This window comes from Phyllobates terribilis, unplaced genomic scaffold (assembly GCF_046119375.1).
Source record: "Phyllobates terribilis strain yellow unplaced genomic scaffold, ASM4611937v1 Scaffold_79__1_contigs__length_6888602, whole genome shotgun sequence".
Lineage (NCBI taxonomy): Eukaryota > Metazoa > Chordata > Amphibia > Anura > Dendrobatidae > Phyllobates > Phyllobates terribilis.
Window position 1 is genome coordinate 2,181,712 of NW_027362839.1, and position 13,931 is coordinate 2,195,642.

At 45.0% G+C, this 13,931-nt stretch overlaps 8 non-coding genes and 1 pseudogene across 8 annotated transcripts; all 9 read left to right on the top strand.

Moving 5' to 3' along the window:
* Nucleotides 1–398: 398 nt before the first annotated feature.
* Nucleotides 399–591, top strand: LOC141197130 (U2 spliceosomal RNA). Its single transcript, XR_012269474.1, has one exon. It is a non-coding gene; the product is annotated as a U2 spliceosomal RNA (small nuclear RNA).
* Nucleotides 592–1,706: 1,115 nt separating this feature from the next.
* LOC141197190 (U2 spliceosomal RNA) lies at nucleotides 1,707–1,822 on the top strand (annotated as a pseudogene).
* A 524-nt stretch (nucleotides 1,823–2,346) lies between these two features.
* LOC141197125 (U2 spliceosomal RNA) lies at nucleotides 2,347–2,529 on the top strand. Its single transcript, XR_012269470.1, has one exon. It is a non-coding gene; the product is annotated as a U2 spliceosomal RNA (small nuclear RNA).
* Nucleotides 2,530–3,644: 1,115 nt separating this feature from the next.
* LOC141197222 (U2 spliceosomal RNA) lies at nucleotides 3,645–3,835 on the top strand. The gene has a single exon (XR_012269526.1). It is a non-coding gene; the product is annotated as a U2 spliceosomal RNA (small nuclear RNA).
* A 1,115-nt stretch (nucleotides 3,836–4,950) lies between these two features.
* LOC141197223 (U2 spliceosomal RNA) lies at nucleotides 4,951–5,141 on the top strand. The gene has a single exon (XR_012269527.1). It is a non-coding gene; the product is annotated as a U2 spliceosomal RNA (small nuclear RNA).
* Nucleotides 5,142–6,256: 1,115 nt separating this feature from the next.
* LOC141197225 (U2 spliceosomal RNA) lies at nucleotides 6,257–6,447 on the top strand. The gene has a single exon (XR_012269529.1). It is a non-coding gene; the product is annotated as a U2 spliceosomal RNA (small nuclear RNA).
* Nucleotides 6,448–7,562: 1,115 nt separating this feature from the next.
* On the top strand, nucleotides 7,563–7,753 carry LOC141197226 (U2 spliceosomal RNA). The gene has a single exon (XR_012269530.1). It is a non-coding gene; the product is annotated as a U2 spliceosomal RNA (small nuclear RNA).
* A 1,115-nt stretch (nucleotides 7,754–8,868) lies between these two features.
* Nucleotides 8,869–9,059, top strand: LOC141197227 (U2 spliceosomal RNA). The gene has a single exon (XR_012269531.1). It is a non-coding gene; the product is annotated as a U2 spliceosomal RNA (small nuclear RNA).
* Nucleotides 9,060–10,174: 1,115 nt separating this feature from the next.
* Nucleotides 10,175–10,365, top strand: LOC141197228 (U2 spliceosomal RNA). The gene has a single exon (XR_012269532.1). It is a non-coding gene; the product is annotated as a U2 spliceosomal RNA (small nuclear RNA).
* The last annotated feature ends 3,566 nt before the right edge of the window (nucleotides 10,366–13,931 follow it).

The window sequence follows — 13,931 nt, forward strand, 5'->3', positions numbered from 1 at the left end:
GTCGCCAGGAACCGGCTCATCTTGAGGAGGGAGAGGATGTCCATCCAGGACTGCCGCAGGCTGATCCACAGCCTGCTCAGAGACTATTCCATCATGGACGGTCCGGAGGACGAGGACGAGGACTAAACCCCTCCTCCCCCTCTCCCCTTATGTGTCTTGTCTTTCAATAAAGCTTCGGGCCTGTGATTTTCCCCTCCCCATCCCCTTTTTCCCAATCCCCATCCCTTATCACGGTTCGTCGTACTGTATTGATTGACATGCTTTTTCTTTCAGATTGAGTGTTTTGTGTAGCATAGGGGTGTGATGTGTCTAGTTAGTGCGTCGTATCCTCATGCTATGTAAATATGATGTAGAATTCTGTGTGTACTGGGCTGCGGCACTGTACACTGTCTGTTAACTTATTTTTTGTGCTAATAAAAGATATATTCAATCAAAAAATCTGTTCTTATCAGTTTAATATCTGATACGTCCCCTATCTGGGGACCATATATTAAATGGATTTTTAGAACAGGGAGATGGAAAAAGAGCTTGCTCTGTCCACTCCACGCATTGACCTGGTATTGCAGTATCTCCAGGACCGGTGCACCCCTTCTTTAATGCAGTTTCTAAAATCAGAAAGAATTGAATTCAATGTTTTTTGTTCATTTTGCTTGTTTGTCGGATTTTGGGATGGACTCTTTGGCTTTGCTTTTCTTCTCCTCATTGGATTTTTCATGTTCAAAGTTGCAGAAGCCAGATTACAAGCTCATTTTGGTTCAACTTCAGCAACTGTGCATTGCATTGCCATGTAATGTGATGCAATGCTATCTTTCTAGCTCTCCCTTTTTACTTCCTTTTGGATAAACAGACATATTAGGCAAGCATTTTGGAGCTTTCACCTAAATAACTACAGGTGGTGAGATAAGCTGCACAATATAATTGACCTTTCAGTATATTGTTGCACACATACCATCTATTTAGCAAATGCCCTTGTTATCAACAGCAGCCTTTTAAACTCACCTGAGCTAACAGGTATGTGCGCTGGTTACTCTGCTGCGCTTAAAATTTCTTTTTTGGTTTGCTACAATGCCTTTTCTGAAACGTTGTCTCCTTCTGCTGGAACACTGACTTCTTTCATTTAATGCCTGCAGACTATAAAAGAGAACCCAACCCAAAAAGTTTGGTTGATTAGTCTGTGGCATTCTGTTAAACTGTTGCTTATGGCGGTCTCTGTGAGCTTCTCAGCGACATTCAGCCAGCCAGGTATCCTGCCTGCAGTAGATGGAATGTGGCAATGGAACGCTGGCTGCGCGTGTCATAATAGGCTCTGAGCCTTTATATACCTGTGCACAGCAGCAGCCACCTTCAGTCTGCTGCTGGACAGCCAGCAGCAGCAGCAGCAGGAGAGGTATGTAATCAGGAGCCCTCCTGCTAAGGGTAGACAGCTGCTCGTTCCACCCCACCCCCCGCCTTAATTGGTTCTCCTCCCTTCCAACGGTGTTGAGGCGGGTGGGAACAGCAGGGGGTGAAGGTGCTGTGTTTAAAGAGGTGGAGTTATGCAGATCTAAAACGCGTGGATTGCAGCAGCAGCAAGCCGAAAAGTGCAGGCATGTAAGGGATCTAGAGGTTGACAACATGTCTTCTTAACGGGAGTCCAGGAGCTCATCTCCACAAATGGACTTTTCAGGATCCTTGGGTGGCTCCGTAGTTTGAAACCAATTCTGGTTATCGCTTCTCGGCCTTTTGGCTAAGATCAAGTGTAGTATCTTTTGAAAAGGCAGTTTTGTCCTTGGGCTGCCCTAGTAAATTGATGCATATTACACACTGGTTTGGTGCACTTGTTAGTACGGCTGGTGGCTCATAGAGTTATCTGATGGAAAACATGGCCCTCCAGGATCGAAGTCACTAGGCTGGGTAAGTGTGAGGGCTTTGGAGCAATGTGCCCCAGGAGTAGGCGCCCTGGTGGGAGTCCAAGCTTACTGGGACTGGGAACCCCAGAAAGACTTGGCTTCGTAGCACGCCGCACCTTTGCCAATCATACTTTCTGAGCAACCCCCCCTATTCCTGGCCTCCGGGCTAGGAAGGGGAATTTTTATAAACCCGGTCGGAGGTCCGGTCAGCTTTGGGCTGAGAAACCAACACAGGCTCCAGCTCCACTAGGGTGGCAGCCTAGATGGAAGCTGGGAGCACGAAAACGGCTCTTCTCCGGCTTCGGCTAGGGAGAGCATCGGAGATCCCTGACCCTCGCTGTGGCCTTCTGGCTCGGAGGGATGGGGATGGTTTATTGGGGACCCTCTCCTCCGGGAAGGGTCCACATGAATCCTCGCCTCGTGCGCTGTTTTGGTGTGACTTCGGTCACATTTTTCAGTGCCTTGGATGCAGCTTCAATCAAAAAAATCTGTTCTTATCAGTTTAATATCTGATACGTCCCCTATCTGGGGACCATATATTAAATGGATTTTTAGAACAGGGAGATGGAAAAAGAGCTTGCTCTGTCCACTCCACGCATTGACCTGGTATTGCAGTATCTCCAGGACCGGTGCACCCCTTCTTTAATGCAGTTTCTAAAATCAGAAAGAATTGAATTCAATGTTTTTTGTTCATTTTGCTTGTTTGTCGGATTTTGGGATGGACTCTTTGGCTTTGCTTTTCTTCTCCTCATTGGATTTTTCATGTTCAAAGTTGCAGAAGCCAGATTACAAGCTCATTTTGGTTCAACTTCAGCAACTGTGCATTGCATTGCCATGTAATGTGATGCAATGCTATCTTTCTAGCTCTCCCTTTTTACTTCCTTTTGGATAAACAGACATATTAGGCAAGCATTTTGGAGCTTTCACCTAAATAACTACAGGTGGTGAGATAAGCTGCACAATATAATTGACCTTTCAGTATATTGTTGCACACACACCATCTATTTAGCAAATGCCCTTGTTATCAACAGCAGCCTTTTAAACTCACCTGAGCTAACAGGTATGTGCGCTGGTTACTCTGCTGCGCTTAAAATTTCTTTTTTGGTTTGCTACAATGCCTTTTCTGAAACGTTGTCTCCTTCTGCTGGAACACTGACTTCTTTCATTTAATGCCTGCAGACTATAAAAGAGAACCCAACCCAAAAAGTTTGGTTGATTAGTCTGTGGCATTCTGTTAAACTGTTGCTTATGGCGGTCTCTGTGAGCTTCTCAGCGACATTCAGCCAGCCAGGTATCCTGCCTGCAGTAGATGGAATGTGGCAATGGAACGCTGGCTGCGCGTGTCATAATAGGCTCTGAGCCTTTATATACCTGTGCACAGCAGCAGCCACCTTCAGTCTGCTGCTGGACAGCCAGCAGCAGCAGCAGCAGGAGAGGTATGTAATCAGGAGCCCTCCTGCTAAGGGTAGACAGCTGCTCGTTCCACCCCACCCCCCGCCTTAATTGGTTCTTCTCCCTTCCAACGGTGTTGAGGCGGGTGGGAACAGCAGGGGGTGAAGGTGCTGTGTTTAAAGAGGTGGAGTTATGCAGATCTAAAACGCGTGGATTGCAGCAGCAGCAAGCCGAAAAGTGCAGGCATGTAAGGGATCTAGAGGTTGACAACATGTCTTCTTAACGGGAGTCCAGGAGCTCATCTCCACAAATGGACTTTTCAGGATCCTTGGGTGGCTCCGTAGTTTGAAACCAATTCTGGTTATCGCTTCTCGGCCTTTTGGCTAAGATCAAGTGTAGTATCTGTTCTTATCAGTTTAATATCTGATACGTCCCCTATCTGGGGACCATATATTAAATGGATTTTTAGAACAGGGAGATGGAAAAAGAGCTTGCTCTGTCCACTCCACGCATTGACCTGGTATTGCAGTATCTCCAGGACCGGTGCACCCCTTCTTTAATGCAGTTTCTAAAATCAGAAAGAATTGAATTCAATGTTTTTTGTTCATTTTGCTTGTTTGTCGGATTTTGGGATGGACTCTTTGGCTTTGCTTTTCTTCTCCTCATTGGATTTTTCATGTTCAAAGTTGCAGAAGCCAGATTACAAGCTCATTTTGGTTCAACTTCAGCAACTGTGCATTGCATTGCCATGTAATGTGATGCAATGCTATCTTTCTAGCTCTCCCTTTTTACTTCCTTTTGGATAAACAGACATATTAGGCAAGCATTTTGGAGCTTTCACCTAAATAACTACAGGTGGTGAGATAAGCTGCACAATATAATTGACCTTTCAGTATATTGTTGCACACACACCATCTATTTAGCAAATGCCCTTGTTATCAACAGCAGCCTTTTAAACTCACCTGAGCTAACAGGTATGTGCGCTGGTTACTCTGCTGCGCTTAAAATTTCTTTTTTGGTTTGCTACAATGCCTTTTCTGAAACGTTGTCTCCTTCTGCTGGAACACTGACTTCTTTCATTTAATGCCTGCAGACTATAAAAGAGAACCCAACCCAAAAAGTTTGGTTGATTAGTCTGTGGCATTCTGTTAAACTGTTGCTTATGGCGGTCTCTGTGAGCTTCTCAGCGACATTCAGCCAGCCAGGTATCCTGCCTGCAGTAGATGGAATGTGGCAATGGAACGCTGGCTGCGCGTGTCATAATAGGCTCTGAGCCTTTATATACCTGTGCACAGCAGCAGCCACCTTCAGTCTGCTGCTGGACAGCCAGCAGCAGCAGCAGCAGGAGAGGTATGTAATCAGGAGCCCTCCTGCTAAGGGTAGACAGCTGCTCGTTCCACCCCACCCCCCGCCTTAATTGGTTCTCCTCCCTTCCAACGGTGTTGAGGCGGGTGGGAACAGCAGGGGGTGAAGGTGCTGTGTTTAAAGAGGTGGAGTTATGCAGATCTAAAACGCGTGGATTGCAGCAGCAGCAAGCCGAAAAGTGCAGGCATGTAAGGGATCTAGAGGTTGACAACATGTCTTCTTAACGGGAGTCCAGGAGCTCATCTCCACAAATGGACTTTTCAGGATCCTTGGGTGGCTCCGTAGTTTGAAACCAATTCTGGTTATCGCTTCTCGGCCTTTTGGCTAAGATCAAGTGTAGTATCTGTTCTTATCAGTTTAATATCTGATACGTCCCCTATCTGGGGACCATATATTAAATGGATTTTTAGAACAGGGAGATGGAAAAAGAGCTTGCTCTGTCCACTCCACGCATTGACCTGGTATTGCAGTATCTCCAGGACCGGTGCACCCCTTCTTTAATGCAGTTTCTAAAATCAGAAAGAATTGAATTCAATGTTTTTTGTTCATTTTGCTTGTTTGTCGGATTTTGGGATGGACTCTTTGGCTTTGCTTTTCTTCTCCTCATTGGATTTTTCATGTTCAAAGTTGCAGAAGCCAGATTACAAGCTCATTTTGGTTCAACTTCAGCAACTGTGCATTGCATTGCCATGTAATGTGATGCAATGCTATCTTTCTAGCTCTCCCTTTTTACTTCCTTTTGGATAAACAGACATATTAGGCAAGCATTTTGGAGCTTTCACCTAAATAACTACAGGTGGTGAGATAAGCTGCACAATATAATTGACCTTTCAGTATATTGTTGCACACACACCATCTATTTAGCAAATGCCCTTGTTATCAACAGCAGCCTTTTAAACTCACCTGAGCTAACAGGTATGTGCGCTGGTTACTCTGCTGCACTTAAAATTTCTTTTTTGGTTTGCTACAATGCCTTTTCTGAAACGTTGTCTCCTTCTGCTGGAACACTGACTTCTTTCATTTAATGCCTGCAGACTATAAAAGAGAACCCAACCCAAAAAGTTTGGTTGATTAGTCTGTGGCATTCTGTTAAACTGTTGCTTATGGCGGTCTCTGTGAGCTTCTCAGCGACATTCAGCCAGCCAGGTATCCTGCCTGCAGTAGATGGAATGTGGCAATGGAACGCTGGCTGCGCGTGTCATAATAGGCTCTGAGCCTTTATATACCTGTGCACAGCAGCAGCCACCTTCAGTCTGCTGCTGGACAGCCAGCAGCAGCAGCAGCAGGAGAGGTATGTAATCAGGAGCCCTCCTGCTAAGGGTAGACAGCTGCTCGTTCCACCCCACCCCCCGCCTTAATTGGTTCTCCTCCCTTCCAACGGTGTTGAGGCGGGTGGGAACAGCAGGGGGTGAAGGTGCTGTGTTTAAAGAGGTGGAGTTATGCAGATCTAAAACGCGTGGATTGCAGCAGCAGCAAGCCGAAAAGTGCAGGCATGTAAGGGATCTAGAGGTTGACAACATGTCTTCTTAACGGGAGTCCAGGAGCTCATCTCCACAAATGGACTTTTCAGGATCCTTGGGTGGCTCTGTAGTTTGAAACCAATTCTGGTTATCGCTTCTCGGCCTTTTGGCTAAGATCAAGTGTAGTATCTGTTCTTATCAGTTTAATATCTGATACGTCCCCTATCTGGGGACCATATATTAAATGGATTTTTAGAACAGGGAGATGGAAAAAGAGCTTGCTCTGTCCACTCCACGCATTGACCTGGTATTGCAGTATCTCCAGGACCGGTGCACCCCTTCTTTAATGCAGTTTCTAAAATCAGAAAGAATTGAATTCAATGTTTTTTGTTCATTTTGCTTGTTTGTCGGATTTTGGGATGGACTCTTTGGCTTTGCTTTTCTTCTCCTCATTGGATTTTTCATGTTCAAAGTTGCAGAAGCCAGATTACAAGCTCATTTTGGTTCAACTTCAGCAACTGTGCATTGCATTGCCATGTAATGTGATGCAATGCTATCTTTCTAGCTCTCCCTTTTTACTTCCTTTTGGATAAACAGACATATTAGGCAAGCATTTTGGAGCTTTCACCTAAATAACTACAGGTGGTGAGATAAGCTGCACAATATAATTGACCTTTCAGTATATTGTTGCACACACACCATCTATTTAGCAAATGCCCTTGTTATCAACAGCAGCCTTTTAAACTCACCTGAGCTAACAGGTATGTGCGCTGGTTACTCTGCTGCGCTTAAAATTTCTTTTTTGGTTTGCTACAATGCCTTTTCTGAAACGTTGTCTCCTTCTGCTGGAACACTGACTTCTTTCATTTAATGCCTGCAGACTATAAAAGAGAACCCAACCCAAAAAGTTTGGTTGATTAGTCTGTGGCATTCTGTTAAACTGTTGTTTATGGCGGTCTCTGTGAGCTTCTCAGCGACATTCAGCCAGCCAGGTATCCTGCCTGCAGTAGATGGAATGTGGCAATGGAACGCTGGCTGCGCGTGTCATAATAGGCTCTGAGCCTTTATATACCTGTGCACAGCAGCAGCCACCTTCAGTCTGCTGCTGGACAGCCAGCAGCAGCAGCAGCAGGAGAGGTATGTAATCAGGAGCCCTCCTGCTAAGGGTAGACAGCTGCTCGTTCCACCCCACCCACCGCCTTAATTGGTTCTCCTCCCTTCCAACGGTGTTGAGGCGGGTGGGAACAGCAGGGGGTGAAGGTGCTGTGTTTAAAGAGGTGGAGTTATGCAGATCTAAAACGCGTGGATTGCAGCAGCAGCAAGCCGAAAAGTGCAGGCATGTAAGGGATCTAGAGGTTGACAACATGTCTTCTTAACGGGAGTCCAGGAGCTCATCTCCACAAATGGACTTTTCAGGATCCTTGGGTGGCTCCGTAGTTTGAAACCAATTCTAGTTATCGCTTCTCGGCCTTTTGGCTAAGATCAAGTGTAGTATCTGTTCTTATCAGTTTAATATCTGATACGTCCCCTATCTGGGGACCATATATTAAATGGATTTTTAGAACAGGGAGATGGAAAAAGAGCTTGCTCTGTCCACTCCACGCATTGACCTGGTATTGCAGTATCTCCAGGACCGGTGCACCCCTTCTTTAATGCAGTTTCTAAAATCAGAAAGAATTGAATTCAATGTTTTTTGTTCATTTTGCTTGTTTGTCGGATTTTGGGATGGACTCTTTGGCTTTGCTTTTCTTCTCCTCATTGGATTTTTCATGTTCAAAGTTGCAGAAGCCAGATTACAAGCTCATTTTGGTTCAACTTCAGCAACTGTGCATTGCACTGCCATGTAATGTGATGCAATGCTATCTTTCTAGCTCTCCCTTTTTACTTCCTTTTGGATAAACAGACATATTAGGCAAGCATTTTGGAGCTTTCACCTAAATAACTACAGGTGGTGAGATAAGCTGCACAATATAATTGACCTTTCAGTATATTGTTGCACACACACCATCTATTTAGCAAATGCCCTTGTTATCAACAGCAGCCTTTTAAACTCACCTGAGCTAACAGGTATGTGCGCTGGTTACTCTGCTGCGCTTAAAATTTCTTTTTTGGTTTGCTACAATACCTTTTCTGAAACGTTGTCTCCTTCTGCTGGAACACTGACTTCTTTCATTTAATGCCTGCAGACTATAAAAGAGAACCCAACCCAAAAAGTTTGGTTGATTAGTCTGTGGCATTCTGTTAAACTGTTGCTTATGGCGGTCTCTGTGAGCTTCTCAGCGACATTCAGCCAGCCAGGTATCCTGCCTGCAGTAGATGGAATGTGGCAATGGAACGCTGGCTGCGCGTGTCATAATAGGCTCTGAGCCTTTATATACCTGTGCACAGCAGCAGCCACCTTCAGTCTGCTGCTGGACAGCCAGCAGCAGCAGCAGCAGGAGAGGTATGTAATCAGGAGCCCTCCTGCTAAGGGTAGACAGCTGCTCGTTCCACCCCACCCCCCGCCTTAATTGGTTCTCCTCCCTTCCAACGGTGTTGAGGCGGGTGGGAACAGCAGGGGGTGAAGGTGCTGTGTTTAAAGAGGTGGAGTTATGCAGATCTAAAACGCGTGGATTGCAGCAGCAGCAAGCCGAAAAGTGCAGGCATGTAAGGGATCTAGAGGTTGACAACATGTCGTCTTAACGGGAGTCCAGGAGCTCATCTACACAAATGGACTTTTCCTGATCCTTGGGTGGCTCCGTAGTTTGAAACCAATTCTGGTTATCGCTTCTCGGCCTTTTGGCTAAGATCAAGTGTAGTATCTGTTCTTATCAGTTTAATATCTGATACGTCCCCTATCTGGGGACCATATATTAAATGGATTTTTAGAACAGGGAGATGGAAAAAGAGCTTGCTCTGTCCACTCCACGCATTGACCTGGTATTGCAGTATCTCCAGGACCGGTGCACCCCTTCTTTAATGCAGTTTCTAAAATCAGAAAGAATTGAATTCAATGTTTTTTGTTCATTTTGCTTGTTTGTCGGATTTTGGGATGGACTCTTTGGCTTTGCTTTTCTTCTCCTCATTGGATTTTTCATGTTCAAAGTTGCAGAAGCCAGATTACAAGCTCATTTTGGTTCAACTTCAGCAACTGTGCATTGCATTGCCATGTAATGTGATGCAATGCTATCTTTCTAGCTCTCCCTTTTTACTTCCTTTTGGATAAACAGACATATTAGGCAAGCATTTTGGAGCTTTTACCTAAATATCTACAGGTGGTGAGATAAGCTGCACAATATAATTGACCTTTCAGTATATTGTTGCACACACACCATCTATTTAGCAAATGCCCTTGTTATCAACAGCAGCCTTTTAAACTCACCTGAGCTAACAGGTATGTGCGCTGGTTACTCTGCTGCGCTTAAAATTTCTTTTTTGGTTTGCTACAATGCCTTTTCTGAAACGTTGTCTCCTTCTGCTGGAACACTGACTTCTTTCATTTAATGCCTGCAGACTATAAAAGAGAACCCAACCCAAAAAGTTTGGTTGATTAGTCTGTGGCATTCTGTTAAACTGTTGCTTATGGCGGTCTCTGTGAGCTTCTCAGCGACATTCAGCCAGCCAGGTATCCTGCCTGCAGTAGATGGAATGTGGCAATGGAACGCTGGCTGCGCGTGTCATAATAGGCTCTGAGCCTTTATATACCTGTGCACAGCAGCAGCCACCTTCAGTCTGCTGCTGGACAGCCAGCAGCAGCAGCAGCAGGAGAGGTATGTAATCAGGAGCCCTCCTGCTAAGGGTAGACAGCTGCTCGTTCCACCCCACCCCCCGCCTTAATTGGTTCTCCTCCCTTCCAACGGTGTTGAGGCGGGTGGGAACAGCAGGGGGTGAAGGTGCTGTGTTTAAAGAGGTGGAGTTATGCAGATCTAAAACGCGTGGATTGCAGCAGCAGCAAGCCGAAAAGTGCAGGCATGTAAGGGATCTAGAGGTTGACAACATGTCTTCTTAACGGGAGTCCAGGAGCTCATCTCCACAAATGGACTTTTCAGGATCCTTGGGTGGCTCCGTAGTTTGAAACCAATTCTGGTTATCGCTTCTCGGCCTTTTGGCTAAGATCAAGTGTAGTATCTGTTCTTATCAGTTTAATATCTGATACGTCCCCTATCTGGGGACCATATATTAAATGGATTTTTAGAACAGGGAGATGGAAAAAGAGCTTGCTCTGTCCACTCCACGCATTGACCTGGTATTGCAGTATCTCCAGGACCGGTGCACCCCTTCTTTAATGCAGTTTCTAAAATCAGAAAGAATTGAATTCAATGTTTTTTGTTCATTTTGCTTGTTTGTCGGATTTTGGGATGGACTCTTTGGCTTTGCTTTTCTTCTCCTCATTGGATTTTTCATGTTCAAAGTTGCAGAAGCCAGATTACAAGCTCATTTTGGTTCAACTTCAGCAACTGTGCATTGCATTGCCATGTAATGTGATGCAATGCTATCTTTCTAGCTCTCCCTTTTTACTTCCTTTTGGATAAACAGACATATTAGGCAAGCATTTTGGAGCTTTCACCTAAATAACTACAGGTGGTGAGATAAGCTGCACAATATAATTGACCTTTCAGTATATTGTTGCACACACACCATCTATTTAGCAAATGCCCTTGTTATCAACAGCAGCCTTTTAAACTCACCTGAGCTAACAGGTATGTGCGCTGGTTACTCTGCTGCGCTTAAAATTTCTTTTTTGGTTTGCTACAATGCCTTTTCTGAAACGTTGTCTCCTTCTGCTGGAACACTGACTTCTTTCATTTAATGCCTGCAGACTATAAAAGAGAACCCAACCCAAAAAGTTTGGTTGATTAGTCTGTGGCATTCTGTTAAACTGTTGCTTATGGCGGTCTCTGTGAGCTTCTCAGCGACATTCAGCCAGCCAGGTATCCTGCCTGCAGTAGATGGAATGTGGCAATGGAACGCTGCCTGCGCGTGTCATAATAGGCTCTGAGCCTTTATATACCTGTGCACAGCAGCAGCCACCTTCAGTCTGCTGCTGGACAGCCAGCAGCAGCAGCAGCAGGAGAGGTATGTAATCAGGAGCCCTCCTGCTAAGGGTAGACAGCTGCTCGTTCCACCCCACCCCCCGCCTTAATTGGTTCTCCTCCCTTCCAACGGTGTTGAGGCGGGTGGGAACAGCAGGGGGTGAAGGTGCTGTGTTTAAAGAGGTGGAGTTATGCAGATCTAAAACGCGTGGATTGCAGCAGCAGCAAGCCGAAAAGTGCAGGCATGTAAGGGATCTAGAGGTTGACAACATGTCTTCTTAACGGGAGTCCAGGAGCTCATCTCCACAAATGGACTTTTCAGGATCCTTGGGTGGCTCCGTAGTTTGAAACCAATTCTGGTTATCGCTTCTCGGCCTTTTGGCTAAGACCATTTGGTTGCAGCCTGATAGGTGCGAGTTCTCTGGAGGAATCCAGGCCTTTTTGCGAAAGGATTTGGCGATTTTCTGTGGTAATATACCGACAGGTTTTGAAGATGAACTTCGTGAAGAATACTATCCGAATTGGAGTGGATCCATCAGTTTCCGAGAGGAATAATGTGTCCTTCATCGTGGAGAAACTTTTGGAAGGAAAAGCTGGAGCAAAACGAGGCGACTTCTACAGCGTCAACGAGTTTCCTAAATCAGGTACATATGACGTGACTTTTGTAGAAGAAAATACCTGCCTTGATGTGTTTGAGTGGCTTCGGAGTCACACTGATGATCCTTTTTTGGAAGGGGTGTGGTTTGAACCCTTGTTTGGACTTCAAGAAAAGATTGTGTGGGTAACAGTTTATAACCCTTTTACTGAGCCAGCATTGCTTGAAGGCTTCCTTGCACGGTACTGTGATTATGTGCGTAAAGGGGAAAAGCAGTTTAATTCTTTAGGTATTTTCAACTGCAAATACAAGTTTCGGGTGAAACTGAAGAAGGATCCTGGAAGTGTGGGAGGCTTTAGACATCCTCCTGCGAATTTTTCTGTGGCGGGACATAGGGGCTTCCTTTACTATGTAGGGCAGCCTATGTATTGCAGGAAATGTTACTGCTTTGGACATGTGCAGGATGCATGTAAGAAAGGGCAATGTTGCCGTAACTGCAAAGAGGAGGGGCATGTGGCAAGTGCGTGCCCGAAGCCCAAGGCTTGTGACATGTGTGGAAGTGGTGAGCACATGTTTAAAGATTGCCCGCAGGGTGTGCCCAGGAAAACTGATAAGGAGAGGAAGAAGGAGGAGGAGGAGAGGAGGGTTTTGCAGCAGATAGAAAGAGAAACTGCTAGAATGGAGAGAGAGCAGAGGAGGCGGAGTGAAAGGTCTGCCCCTGAAACTGTGAGTCTGAGGCCTGCTTACCAGAAGGAGAAAAAGGCACCTAAAATGGAGAAGGAGCTTGTGAAAGAATTGAGGAGAATGGAGGGGCAGATGAATGCAGCGGGAGAAGGAAGGTGTCCGGATACGTTGGACTTTCAGGACGCTGTAGATGCTGCAGATTGTATGGAAACTGGGGAAGGGTCATCACACCCTTCAGATCCTGAGAATATTGAGGAGTACTTCTCCGATGAGGGTGGGGGGAGTAGAAAGTGTCACAGGGAGGGTGGTGGGGCAAATGATGAAGAAGATATCAAGGCACCGCAGCGAAAAGTGGGTGCCAAGAAAGCAAGGTGGGGTGATGGTGATGCTGCTAGCGGCTCGGAAACGAGTTGCTCGGTTCAGATGGTGGAAGAAGATAGTGGGGGTGCTGGTTAAGGTTGCCTTGCAATATGCGTGATAATGCCTATTATAAGCTTTGACTTAAGTCAAAGGCTTTTTCTTGTGAGTGGAGTTTTTGTAGTGTTTTTGTAACCTTTCTGTTTTCGTTTTTTTTTAGGAGGTTTAAAAAAGGAAAAAATGGGTTTTACTATAATTTCACAAAATGTGAGAGTGTTTAAAAATAAGGCCAGGAGGGCTGCAATTTTTGATTTTTTGGCTATGAAGAATGCATCGATTTTTTGTTTGCAAGAGTGTGGAGTGGTGGATGGGGTGAGAGGAGATGAATGGTCTCATGGAGCATCTGTGTGGTCGGGGAGTGCATGTAATAAAAATGATGGTGTGGGGATTTTAGTTAAAGGGAGGGAGGTGGTTTTGAGTGATTATGTGGTGATTGATGTGGGGAGGTGCATTTTAGCAAATTTTGAGTATAAAAATGTTAAATTTTGTGTTATTAATGTTTATGCGCCGGTGGAGAAAAATGACCGGAAAAAGTTATTTGAAAAAATTAAACTTTTTGTTCCGGGAAGAATGCCTGTGGTGATTGTGGGTGATATGAATTGTGATGTGGGGAGAGTGAATGTGGATGTGTCTGGGAAAACTTTGTTAGAGTTGGTTAGTGATTTTGATTTGCATGATATGCAAAGTGTATGTAAAGTGAGGCCTTTGTTAAATACCTTCTTTTCCGAAAGTGGAAGAATACAATCTAGATTGGATTACTGTTTTATTTCAAAAAATATAATTCCTGTTGACTATAAGCAGGAGAATGTTTTGTTTTCAGATCATGTGTGCATGTCGTGTGAGTTGGATGTGAATGTGAATGGGGTGTTTGGGAAAGGTTTGTGGAAGTTGAATGTTAAGTTATTGGAGTATGAGGAAGTAAGAAAGGAATATGCAAGACGGTATGAGGAGTGGTGTGAGTGTAAAAATGGTTTTGGGAATGTTTGTGGGTGGTGGGATTGGGTTAAAAAACAGACAAAAAATTTTTTCAAAAATTTGGGTTATAAGATGGCAGCAGTCAAGAGGAGACATTTTGTGAGTTTAAATGCACGTTTAAGTTTCTTGTATAAATTGAGGG